The 14,093-nt window shown below is 36.1% G+C and overlaps 1 protein-coding gene across 1 annotated transcript in view; it reads right to left on the bottom strand.

Moving 5' to 3' along the window:
* The window catches only part of LOC107036225, a 97,638-nt gene that overhangs the window by 53,220 nt on the left and 30,325 nt on the right, over positions 1–14,093 (bottom strand). The gene's annotated exons all lie outside the window — the stretch shown is intronic.

The raw sequence follows: 14,093 nt of genomic DNA, 5'->3' as shown, positions 1-14,093 counted from the left end.
TTCTTCGAGGTCATATGCAGAAGAATATTCTTATAAATCACCATAATTCTCACGCTTGGAACTGATTTCGGAGCACCTGGAAATGACTGGCCTGGAGAAATACGTTCCAAAAGAGATATTTTCTTCTACTAAGAGTATGAAAAAGATATCACCAATAACATTTTCTTGGAAGGAATAAATTTTTTTCTCAGTGTAGAGCTAAGAGGCATTTCACCGAGGGTATTCCGATTCATTCGCTCTAGGACTGGTTGAACGCTTGTATTTCAAGAAGACGAAAGCAAGTGGTTCGTTACATACTCAATATTCTTTTTTTGATTAAAAATTCAAAGAAGTTGACGAGATTTCGTCTTTCGGTTGCTCAAAAATTTAGAATTTAGAATTTTCAATGAAATCAGCAATTTCATGATTTTTTCCCCTAAGTCAAACTGAATACCACTCTCTTGAAAAATACTAGTGAGGTCTTCATGAAATTCCTATTTTGTCACTGAAAATTCAGAATTTGATGAAATAATGAATAGAAACTCTAAGTTTTATTTCAATCATTCCATGAAAATTAACGGAAACCAGTAAGATTCAGGTAAATAGATTCTTGAATTTCAAATAAAGTGAAAATTCAGCGCAATTTTTTACTAAATATTCACGTTTTTCCAAAATGAAAATTCAAGTTGAGTGATTTCGTCTTCATGCGGCTCAAAAATTTTGTACTCCACTAAATTTCCAGTCAATTTTCAAATTTCATAATTTGTTCCCATTCTAAAACGAATTCAATATCGCTCTCCAGGAAATTACTCCTTAACTGACCTCGAAATATCAATCTGTTTCTAACAGTGTATTTGAGAGATTAGAATGGTCTCAACTAAGTGTTTTTTTTTCGAATGAACCAATTTTTGACGGTACCATTTTTTACCGAATGAATTGTAAAATATCATCGACAAACAGTTATTTTATCATTGAACTACATTTTGCTCCACGATCACCTTTCGTACAGTCAAATTTGTCACGATTTTCTACGTAATTTTTATCCAACTTTTCTCTCTGTGTGCTCGTGTATAAATCGTGGTCTTGATGTACCAGTCTCACATGTTTCTGGTACCTTGAGAAGTTTAAATTCGAATATTTCCCAGCAACGTCCCCTCACGGGGATAACGGCCCGTAAAACCTCGAAGTTGGACGGCCTTAAAACATAGAATAGAATCGAATGTTTCCCTCAGAAAAATGAAAAGTATCATGCCCCAAGACTTTTATGGTACTTCGTGCGCGGAATGTTTAAAGTCTCTCGATAGAAGACTTTACACTACGTAGATAATAATTGGCCACGATATTTTTTTGAGGTCATCAGACTTCGTTTCTCATACTCCCTAACCACCCCTGATTAATTTCCACCCCTAGGGGCGATGATCTAATTTTTTAGTAGCTCAAACAAAAAATGGCTTCATCAAATATGTTTGTTTTCGTGGGCTCCGAAAATTCAATTTTTAAGGAGGAGAATTTTTTTTAATCTTATATTTTTTGCCACCTTCTCTGCCTTTGCCCCAATCATCGTCATACTCTATACATTCCACGGAAACAGACGCATTTTTATAATTTAATATTACAACTTAAATCCCACTTTGGAGGAATTTTTCTGTTATCGTGTCCGTTTTTCTCTCCTCTACATTCAGTAATAATTTTGTAGATTGATATAAATTCACCCAGGATAATATCGGAATGTATTGACTGCCTAATTGTCCATGTAACGTAAAGTCTTCCATCGAGAGACTTTGAACATTCCGCGCACGAAGAACCGTAAAAGTCTTGGGGCATGAGACTTTTCATTTTTCTGAGGGAAATATTCGATTTTAAACTTCTGAAGGTACCAGAAACATGTGAGACTACATCAAGACTCGATCGAGGCGTTTTGGAAAATTATTGGTGACCACAATTTTTACACAGGTGGATAGAAAGAGATGATCCTCAATGAATAATACCATAAGACTTTCAATGTCTAGCTTTGGATATCCAGTAGATTAACCTCGATATTACGCGACTTTTACAATAGTACGTGGGAAACCTTTCAGTGAGAGCTCACGTGAATTTCCCAAACGAGAGTCATGCTACCCGAGACAAAACGGACACCTTGCCACGCGCCAACAATTCAACGTACTCTAATGCCAACTTTCTATGCTACTTTTCACTCTTTGTCTTTATATCGCAAAAATAGTGAAAACATGAATTTTCCCCTTTTTACAATTATCTCCGAACATAGTTCTACTCACCAAGACTCTCGGGCCTTCTTCAGAATTCTGGTGGCGGAGTTTACTGGCAACGAGAGACGGCGACGAACGTCGCAATGGAAATTCGGCCCCATCCGCAAAACGTCCGCCATTCTCACAATTTTCATTGATTTGTTTTTCCGGTGTGTGAATTTCACTCGGTAAACACTTTTCACGGGTATCTTCTCGCCGCTGATTTAACGATAATTAACCCTAATATTAGAGCCTTCATTGATCCTTTAATAAAAAATCCCAGTGTAACGTTTTCTGAAGCCAATCTATTCGTCGTATGACGAGAGAAAAAATTAGTGCTGCCAAAAAATTTTATGTTCCCGTGAAAAGAGCTTTTGTCGTGCTGAATCAATTTACTTGTAGATAAAAAAGAAAGTTTCCACCAAAACACGATAATTGATTTCGTGCATAGCAAAAGGAGAATCATTTACGCCTAACTTTTTTTTTTAAATATCGACTAGACTAAAATTCCTGCAAGAACTTTTTTTATACTTATCATTCTCCATACAAAAAAGGTCGCTAACTAATTTTGCTATCTCCGTTAATTTGAAAATATGCCGAGACAACTCATTGTGAAAAGAAATCGATTCAACTCATTATATTACGTTACTAATAATATCGACAAAAATTGATTTGAAATGAATCACGACCTAATGTGCAAAAAAAGCTATTTCAAGTGCAAAACACGATGTTTTTTTGCAAATACGTTCATTAAGATCGTACTTTACGATTTGTTACATGTAAATTACGTTTTGATAAACGTAAAATACACTTTTTTAAAGCCTACGTCCAATTTTCGTGACGAAAAAAAACCCACCAGACATCATATTGACGTTAAGCGTAAATTACGTTTATCAAAACGTAATTCACGTTGAGGTTCTACTGTGTATCTTATCGCTTGGCCACATTTATTTATTCACTTGCACCAGGATTCCATTGCTTTCTATTAGTTTTTAACCGATTTTATTGAAATGTTCAATAGAAAATATTCTAGGGAAAAAGTCAATAAAATTCGATTTTTCTATACAACTTATTCTACTGAAATGTTTTCTGTAGAATTTCCTAGACTCAAATTTTACAAGTTTTTTTGTTTGATTTTTTCATGAAAAGAAAAAAGAATCGGATGAAAAAAAACAGGAAATTTAAACCGAGGAAATTCTACAGAAAATATCTCAGTATAATAAGTTTTGTAGAAAAATTGAATTCTGTTCACTTTTTGTATAGAATATTTTCTATTGAAAAATCTTGATGATTTCAATAGAATCGACAAAAAACTAATAGAAAGTTCAATAGAAATCCAATAGAATTGTCTGTTTACAGAAAATGGTAAATTTTCACTTGCAAAATTCCTTGAAATTTCACTGGAACTGACACTGAATAACAATTTCCAAAAACGATACCGGGAATTGATTTATAAAATTCAATATTTTGAATTTTATTTGATTATTTATTTCACCACTTAGTGATAATTAATTGTCCACAGTATCTAATTACTTTCACTTGACAAAACCACACAGCAAAATGAAGAAAAATATTTTTTATACACGAATAAATAATTGTTATCACTCCACTTATTTATCCCGGGATTCCGCCCACTTAATGCGCCATCGACCGCGTTTTCCCAACAACTGTTCGTACTTAATTGTCACACGACTGATTGTGAGTCAATAACACGCTACATGGAAACAACACTCGACATCAGTCAGACAGCACTTCTCATTCTCTTATGTTTCCCTTTGCCGTTCTTAATTACTACCCAGGAGCAAGAGTTAATTGCAAGGTGTGTATGCTTCTGGAATGAACCAACGAACTAGGATCTTGTCTTCTAATATTCTAGCGGGTGTCACTGTGACTCGAGGTGTCTTATCAAGCTCTAAATACTGTCTAGTGTCTTATTAGTCGTTCATTTTCAATCAAATTGCTATTCTCATCTCCGTAAAGGCATAAACGAAACTGTTTGTGGAGAAAAAAATTGAAAATTGTTCAAAGATTTGTGATTTTTTATGAATGAATTCTAACGCTGTTTAGAGATTAGAATTATCTTTCATCTTTTATCATTCAATAGCTGAAAGACTTGAAATAACTTGAGATAAAATTAATTTGTTGTACAACAAGTCATAAATTTGACTTAATTTTTCATTTATCCTGTCAATATTATTTGTTTATTGAAGATTTCAGGCTAAATTCATATTTTTTGTAAATAACTTGCGAGATGATCGTGCCTGTGAATGAATCAACAATCCCAGAATTGATAATATATGTTCTAATTCTTATCAAACTCTAGATACTATCTATTGTCTCAAAATCAACTCAAATCATTCCTTTAATGAAGAACGACTGTAAAAAATTGATGACCCCTCAAATTTTGAATGAAAAAAAAAAGTTTTCGAGTAATTGCGGGTAATAATGGCTCTAAAAATTTAATAAATTGAATTTAATTGCGCTCATTCTGAAGATTTTTCAATTACCTTCCAATGTGTGAAAACGAAAATTCGATTTCTAATGATTGAATTCAATTATTTCACCTTTTTCTCAAACAATCAAAATTCAAGTGGAAAAAGTGAAATTTTTTGATAAATCATAACTCGCTGAAAAAAAATCGAATCGATCTAAAAATTTTATGGGGGCTTGGTCTCATGTAGTCCTTCTAATGACATTTTTTAAATTTCGGATTTGACGTGCAATTGCTCGGTTTTCAATCTTCGTTTTTCATTCGGGAACAATCTGGAAAATTTATCAGTTGATTAGATAATTCTCGCATTTTCTGAATAATTGAAGTAAACTGTTCACTTTTCTAGAAAATTGAATCATAACACTTCCTTTCAGAATTACGAGTCAGAGCTTCAGAGCTTCGCAGTTTTTCAGCAATTACGGGTATATTTGTCAAGTGAACCGAAATTAATCAAAGATTCAAAATTATTCATTAATCCATTGGTCATTCATCTTTGCCATTGATTCATTTTTATTTCTATGTATCGTTAATTTAATATATTTGAAATTTGAATGAAGAAAAAGCATCTCTCAAGTAAATAAGCTCATAAATCAGCGCGTGCGTCCCGCTCTAGTGATTATTTATGAATGAATTCTCTACCACAATTTGTTATTCGATGACTGCAATACTCAGAAGAAGTTGGAATAAAATTTGTCACACACCAAGTCATGAATTTAGCTTGATTTTCTGTTCATATTGCCAATATCATACACTTATTCAGTTTCAGGCAAAAATTCTAATGCTTGTTGTGTATTCGCAATTTTTCTGAGAACTTTAAAAGTTGGGGGATTGAAAATACTCTCATCATGTCACGTAGCCCGGGAGATTATCGCCGGAAAACATAGTTTGAAGATTGTTATGACTCTTCAAATTTCCATGTCACAACATAGGAAAAACGAAAGTCTAAATTTCACACACGTTTTGTAGAGATATTTCAGACCCTAAAAAACGTCTGAATAAAATCAAAATTCGTCTGAATTTCAGACGAACAGGTGCCTAATCATCTTAATTCATGTTTGCAATTTAGACAAATTTTCATTTTATTCAAACGTTTTTTTAATGTCTGAAAAATGTCTACAACAGATGTGTAAAATTCAGACATTCATTTTTGCTGTGAATTAAAAAAGTTTCTCATCTTAAACCTCGTACCTGTTCCGAGCCTTGATATTGTAATGAACTGTTTTGGAATTCTCTTATCCAAAACTTATTCAACCAGTGCTAGAGCGAAATGAATTCGGAATACCCTCGGAGATGCCTCTCAGCTCATAAGTCACCAGGGTTCGAATTAGTGAGGGATGTAAAACTTACACAGACAACGTTTTTTAATTGTTTCAAACCAAAAGAACGTTTATTCAAAAAAATGCAAATAAAAAATCAAAATTTAACATAAAGGAAAACTTATCAACTATACGAGTTTCTGACAAAATCAATATTTACGCATGCTTCTTTCCAATGAACTTATGAAAATAATACCACGAATCAATACCAATGCTATGCGACCAGACAAATTACCAATATTACTTCAAGACCAGGCAACATAATACGAGACCGTTTGGTGTAATTACTAACTGCAAGTTCTCGCGAATTTTTTTCCTTATTTCTTATTCCTTAAATACTAACAAAACTAATGCTCGTCTTCTGAATGTGCCTTCATTCAATAATTTAGAAGTGAGAGAGGAAGGTTAACATATAATGTCCCATTGACTATCCTTATTTTAACAAAAGAAATATATTGAGAGAAAACAAAACTCGGAAGTGCGTTTTTGACTAATACTCTCTGACCAATCAATTTCTCTTTAGTTTAGGGCATACCACGATTAATTCTCTCCTTATTCTTTCCATCGGCAAGTTTTCGTTTGCGAATTTCAAGATCTGATGGTAATTCGACAATTTCTCGTATTATTTACTCTTGTTTTTCTTTTCGCAATGAATATTCAATCTTCCAAATTGAAATGACTAATTTCTTTGCGACTTTTACTACGTTTCCTCGAATTTAAATGCTTTTTGCATGTAATTTACTTAATAAATCCCTCCCTGGCTTAAGTGGGATTTTTAAGTTTCTACCGGGGATACTCCTCCAGTATAAACCTCCTAAGGAGCTTCCAGTAGGGATACCCCTCTAGTGTGGGATCGGATGTGGCTTCCGCCGGGGATACCCCTCCGGTTTCAGCCTTCTAAAGGAAATTTGACTTTCTCACCCTCTGGACTAATGTCCTTCCCTGATTGGTTTCCACCGGGTTTAATCCTCCGGTTTCGACCTCCTAATGGGTCAAAATCAGTTGCCACTAGGGATACTCCTCTGATGATTAACATCAATTGCCCTTCGTTGCTTTGTCTGATTGGTTTCCACCGGAGATGCCCCTCCGATTTCCATCTCCTAATGGGGAATTCACGCTTCCACCAGGGATACCCCTCTGGTTTCAACGGAGATTCGCCCTTCTAATTCTCTCTGGGAATGGCTTCGTTCGGGAATACCCCTCCGAACTAGACCTCCTAACGGCACTTCCACTAGGGATACCCCTCCGGTTTAGGCCGCTTCGGGTTGCTTACTAGGGAACACCGCTAATGAGCTGAATCTGAGCGAGAGACTGATTTTTCGCTACTCTGCAGCTCCTTTTATATGCTTCGCGCTGCCCAGGGTTGGGCATATTTCGCAGATGGGAGTTTTCTACGTGACATTGTCAAATACCGGTAATTTACCTCTGAAGCGTCATAAATGTCAACAAGTGTCATAAACCTACTCACAGGAAGGTTCAACTGAAATATCACGACGTTGAAAAGTTTCAGGCACGCAGGCGGGATGCTCATAAGAATGATACGGTCATGACCCGCGAAGGCCAAACTTCACAAGAAACATACCTCGCAAGAATTATTCCTCCCAAGAGTCAAAAGTCGCAAGGGTTAAATCACACAGCCAAGGTAATCTGAAGGATGGACCTACCAAAAGGGTCGACCGAGGGACGCAGGGAGCGCAATGATAAGAAGGGTCCAACAAGCATGAATACCAAAAAAAGAAGCACGAAGGACCATCGTAAGGGTCAAATAGGAGAAGAACTTCGGATAATCCTTCGTGATTGTCCTGCTTGTCTGCCTCTCATTCTTGATCCTCGTGATTTTTAGACTTGCCTCTTCCGCAGGCGAGAGATAAATCAAGAGAAATAATTCGAAGGTCGATCCCCTTTGGCCCTTGTGGTTATTTGACCCTTGAAATTATCCACCCTGACTTTGTTGTTTAGCCCCGGTGTTAGACTGGGCATTATGAGTTATTGGTTATTACGAGTGATTATGAAGTTTGATCCTCAGGAGGTATGACCTTGTGATGTTTCACCCTCGTTTCACTTCCAATCGCTCGGCATGACCCTTGCGAGGTATAATTCTCGCGACATTGGACCCTCTCGATATGAAAAAATATCGCGGTTTTGCTCATACCAATGAAGGGCTCCAAATGAGTTTTCGACATATCAAATAGTTTGAAAAACGCCCATGTAATTTACCTAGTTTATGACAAGTCAGAAACCATGTAATTTTTGTCATTCCGGCCGTGAGGCAGCGCTTCACGGACGTTCCGCTCCGCTCCGCGTCCGTGAATCTCTGCCTACGGCCGTCATGACAAAAAATACGGTTCGTCATACGGCCAAAAAAAACTTTTCTAGCTCATATGATTGCAGCCCTCGCCTTCGGCTCGGGCTGCAAACTCATATTCGCCAGAAAAGTTTCTTTCGGCCTAGTGACGAAATATACTATTACCTGAAGTAATTTACTTGCCCAACCCTGGCGCTGCCCTTGGACTCTTCTCCCACTCTACTACCCTCGACTTTCTCTCGATTGGCCGCGACTCCCACCAATCGGCGTGATTGCGCGGCGAAACACGGATAGTTTGCGCCACTGTCGGGCGCTTCAGTAGTTTTCTTCTCTCAGTCGTACGCGATTTTACTGACTGGCGCTCTTTATCTCGAGTCGGTAACTTGAAATTTTCTTCCCCAATAAATTTTCTCTTGTAATTTGCTGATTTCCCTCTCTCTTTTCTTTGCTGATTTCCCTCTCTCACTTCTTTTTCAAAATTCCTTTTTGCTAATTTTCTATTACGAATTTTGTTGTAATGACCGTCATAATATATCGTCCCACAATGAAAAATGATTTTAGAATTCATTTTAAAACCTATTGAATTCAAAATTTTATCTGCTCGACTACAAAAACAGCAAATTTCTATAGCCATCTATTATTAAATACCTCCCAACACCTCGTGTTGATGCAACAGACGCCTTCGCCTTCGCAAAATAACTCTTATCACCAATTTCTTATCGCCCGATCTTAAATACAAGAAATCGGTAGTGAAATGATAAAAGGTGTCAGAATGCTTTTTTACAGCTTGTTGCATATGAAATTTGCTTGAGATTTGCTTGAGTTCGTAGTTAAAATGATATTTTGCGCACGCCGGGGCGAAGAAAAATTATCAAAATCGGTGACTTTTTACTTAAAGTCGTCAACAAAGGCGCCCGGACTAGGGTAGCTGGTGCCTGTACCGTCCAGCGGGTAATATCGCCCACCCGTATTTCTCAGGATTGGCTGAGAAATTTTTTTTTCCCTTGAAAAATAATCGAGATAGAAACTTCAAACTTGGTAGGATTTTAGGTCTTGGGATAACAAAGTTTGGTATTTTGGATGAGCAAAATCGGACCAGTAGTTTCGGAGATATTCAACTTTTTGACTTTCAAACTGTTTTGCTCAATATCTCAAAAACTATACAACCGATTTCAATTTTCTTTTTCAAAATGTTCGTCTTGATGTCATCTATCTGCATCAATCAAAATATGTATACCCCTCTATAGAAACTTTTCAAGATATTGCCGTTTTTGTATTTTTTTGGTCAGAATTCACTCTTGAACATTATAACATGGATTAAAATCAGGGAAACCTTTTGAAACATTGACTACTAGTTAGGATTGTCAAATAACATTGTTATATCCAATTTTAGGTCAATATATTCAATAGTTACTGAGATAGAACAATTTATCAAAGATTCTTAAGAAGAAAAGGATCAACGCATCTATATTTAACTGTTCATTTTCACTTTAGGCTGATTTAGAAAGATCATATCACATAAAAAAACATTTTTTTTTTCATTTTATAGAAATAGAGAAAATGAGGTAACGGTTTGATGACCACCGCAGCCGCACGCTACCCATGTAACCACTAGTATTTCGCATATTTACTTATTCTCACTCCCTATTTATTCTAATCAACTACTTGAACATAAAAAGTCATGATTGAAATTTTTAAAAACAGTAACTCCGCTCTCAAGGTATAATATTATTCAGCTAAATTTCAAAATGTTGCTGCTTCTCTATTTTAATGGGTGGAAGAAAAAATGTACATACATAAAAGGAACAGAGGCTATGGTACATCAAAAGGTAATGAAATTTGAGTATTGTTGGCCATAACATTTTCAAAAATACCAACCAATAAGTTTTCATTTCTAAGAAACATGGATCGAGTTCCATTCGGGAGCATACTACCAATGGAATTGGTAGAAACTAAAATTGAAGAAAAAAAATTTACACAAAAAGTAACAGTCATGAGTAAATTGTCAAATTTCCGTCATACTGCTAGTTTTACGATAACTTAAAAAAAATGTTTCAAATTCATTAAATAAGGGCTTGAAAAATTTGATGAGATGTCCTTTCGACCGAGTTCTAAGATGAAGACGATAGCAGTAATCGTTACTGTGATTTTTGTGAAAATTTGGAAAAAAAAATTTTTTTTTGACAATCAGAATTCCGCAGATATCTTTGGATTCCTGGCTTCNATTGTCAAATTTCCGTCATACTGCTAGTTTTACGATAACTTAAAAAAAATGTTTCAAATTCATTAAATAAGGGCTTGAAAAATTTGATGAGATGTCCTTTCGACCGAGTTCTAAGATGAAGACGATAGCAGTAATCGTTACTGTGATTTTTGTGAAAATTTGGAAAAAAAAATTTTTTTTTGACAATCAGAATTCCGCAGATATCTTTGGATTCCTGGCTTCGAATGAATTGTATCATGGCTTGAAATTTTTGTATTGATGTCCTTAAGTGGAAGTTGAACGATGGTTACAATAACTGCCCACGTTGATTCAATTTTTTTGTAATAATTTTCAGAAATTTCAAATTTTTCATCAGTTTCCCCGAAAATTAGCTTTTTCATGGTTTCTTCAAATGTGATGTTTCAAACTCAATCAATTATGGATGAATACATTTTTTGCAATGATATTCTGATGAAATTTTGTTATGATATAAATAGTATCATTCTTTCATTTGATTTATACNTTTTGTATTGATGTCCTTAAGTGGAAGTTGAACGATGGTTACAATAACTGCCCACGTTGATTCAATTTTTTTGTAATAATTTTCAGAAATTTCAAATTTTTCATCAGTTTCCCCGAAAATTAGCTTTTTCATGGTTTCTTCAAATGTGATGTTTCAAACTCAATCAATTATGGATGAATACATTTTTTGCAATGATATTCTGATGAAATTTTGTTATGATATAAATAGTATCATTCTTTCATTTGATTTATACAAGAATTTCAGGAATCGTTTATGGTATTCGAAAGTTTGTTGCCTTTCCATGATTGTGGAAAATACACTTTCGTTGATTATTTGAATGAAAGAAAAAGGTTCAAATTCATTTAAGATTAATATATTTATTTAATAATTTTAAGGATTCATGCAAACCTGTTATGAGCAACTAAAATATCATTTTAAAAAAAAATTATATGTTCATAATAATCGACAGCCATAATCTACACGTGGCTTGTGGAAACGACAAACCTGGATAATCGGGCGAGGAGGAAATGTAGGGGGTGAGGCAGAGAGGTTTCTATTGTTTTCCTGCAGAAAACCAATCGCTGAGCAAAAAAACTTTTCCCATTCAGATTCCAAATTCAGGCAATATTAGGGAGTATCTCCGGTTGAAAATTATTTTTGGAGTTAATCAAATTTATTTGTATCTGTTCCACGCATTGAATGGTTTTCAGATTGTTTTTTTTAATAAATGAAAAAATATTAATCCATGCGAAAAAGTGGCAAGCTCGTCGGTAGTTTTTTTTCACTAGGAGCTGGTACCACTGGCTCGAGGGAGCTCCAATCACAACTTGGACGTTGCTGCTCGTTTGGACTGCGTGCGCAGAAATGTCATTTTTCAGTACTTTTTTCGCTATTATTAATAAACAATGCTCCTAGGCGACAATCTTTTTCACTCAAAAAATCATTGATCGCTTGTTCTAAATGTGTCCAAAGTTTCATGACTTTGACTGTATTTTTTTCCTCGGGTTTTGCAGTTTTTTTTGTGATTTCCATAAGATCACGGGTTAAATGATCACTGTTTCAAAAATTCATAATAAAATAACCATGCTCCCCAGCAGTCTGAAACTTTGCATACGCCTTTTCCATCATTTAAAGAATACGTAAAAAAGAAAGGAAAAATGCTGCTTTTTTTCCAACCCTCCCAGCTCGCCTGATTATCCTTAAAGTCTTGATCATAATCGCAGTATACACGGAGAGAAATGTACGAGAAAAATTACGGTGCTCGCACAGTAAAGTGGGTTCAGATGGTCTTTCCAGGCGAAATGTACCGCAAAGAGTAGGAAAAAGTACTGTTGCACGAGTCATGTTTCGAATAAATGCGGGGAAAAATTCTTATGCACCACGGTAAAATCGAAGCGACAGTGGATTTTTACGAGAAATACGAGAAAAATTATGAGACTGGCTGGCAAATTTTTCCGGTGCTCTACCAGAATCCTAGGACCCGATCGCGCATTTGTAAGATTTCGGCACTCTTCGTCCCCCCGCCGCAACCGCGAACAGCAACTCAACGTGACCAGATGATTTATTCCATCGCCTCCAATCTCACATATCTCCTTACTGAAACCCCAGGTTAATGTTTTTCATAATATCAATTCAGTGAAATATTAATTAGTGTTGTGATAAAACGGTTAAGAAATAAAATAAGTGCCCTTTATTTTCGCTTCATGAGGTGTATAACGCTGTAGATATACATTGGCCTGTCAAACGTTCCACATACGTTTGCCGCGCATTCCGCTTTTAATATGGGAGAGAGGATATGGAGGAGAGGTTAAAATAAAATTAATAGGATGATATGCTGAATGACAATGTTTACTCATTTTTAACTATTGAANCCCGCATACGTTTGCCGCGCATTCCGCTTTTAACCCTTCAGAACTCGCGCTATAAGCGTCGCGCCGCCTTTTTCAAATTTTCGCTTGCCTCTTGCAAAATTGAGCTTTCAAAAAATTGAAAAAATTAGAATGCCTAGCTTGAATCATTTAGAATGGATTAGCAAGGTTCTTATCCGCTGAAAATCCATCAAGGCTACGAAAAATAATAAATTGTTGAGGCTCATACGCAAAAGCGGCGCCGTGCCGCCCAGCGCGAGTAACGAAGGATGTAAAATTTTCAATTCCGCTGTTGCTGTTTCCCGCTCGCCGCACGCTCGGCGCGTACCCATGAACGTGACAACGCTGCGTTACTGAAAGCACGGGCGGCGCAGCGCTCACCACGCGAGTAACGAAGGTCGGTGGCTGAGCGCGAGTTCTGAAGGGTTAATATGGGAGAGGATATGGAGGAGAGGTTAAATAGTATATTTCGTAATGAGTGCAAAAAAGTGTTTTTTGGCGAGTGGGAGGTTTATATCACGAGCCGAAAGCGAGTGATATAATCCCACGAGCTAAAAAACATTTTTTCACGAGTTACGAACAATATTTTTCATCACAATGTGGCGGAAATTGGACTTTTAGGCACGCGGAGCGTGCCGAAAAGTTCACTTTTCGCCACAGCGTGATGAAAATAAAATTAATAGGATGATATGCTGAATGACAATGTTTACTCATTTTTAACTATTGAATGAAATTTNTGCAGCACCGGAATTTTTGTGATGCTAGACAATTGAACCCACTTTACCAGAAGACACGGTAATTTTTGCTTGAATTTCTCCTGAAAAATTCTGGAATTTTTTTCTCCGTGTACCCTAACCGGCTTGAAGCGATGTAAAATAACGATAAAAAAAAAGAAGAGAAATATAAGTCTCAATGTGGTAAAACGAATGATTAAACTGTTAAAAACTAAGTTTAGATCTAAGTACTATGTAACCGGTGGGAATGTAAAAGGCCACGCAAGGCATTATACATTTTGTGTAATAAAAAATCTAAAATCTATTGGCTATTTCATCAGCCTCCGCGTTTGTGGGTAATTCCGCCTAGAGTTTGCGGGTAATGCCGCCCAAGGTTTCAAGGGCTGCTAGACGCTACCGCTAGAGGGCGGTCGAGTGACAGTTCGATT

The sequence above is a fragment of the Diachasma alloeum genome, unplaced genomic scaffold (assembly GCF_001412515.2).
Source record: "Diachasma alloeum isolate Michigan unplaced genomic scaffold, Dall2.0 Dall_scaffold_00207, whole genome shotgun sequence".
Classification (NCBI taxonomy): Eukaryota; Metazoa; Arthropoda; class Insecta; order Hymenoptera; family Braconidae; genus Diachasma; species Diachasma alloeum.
The sequence above is the reverse complement of the archived record's forward strand: the minus strand, read 5'-3'. Positions and strand labels throughout refer to the sequence as shown.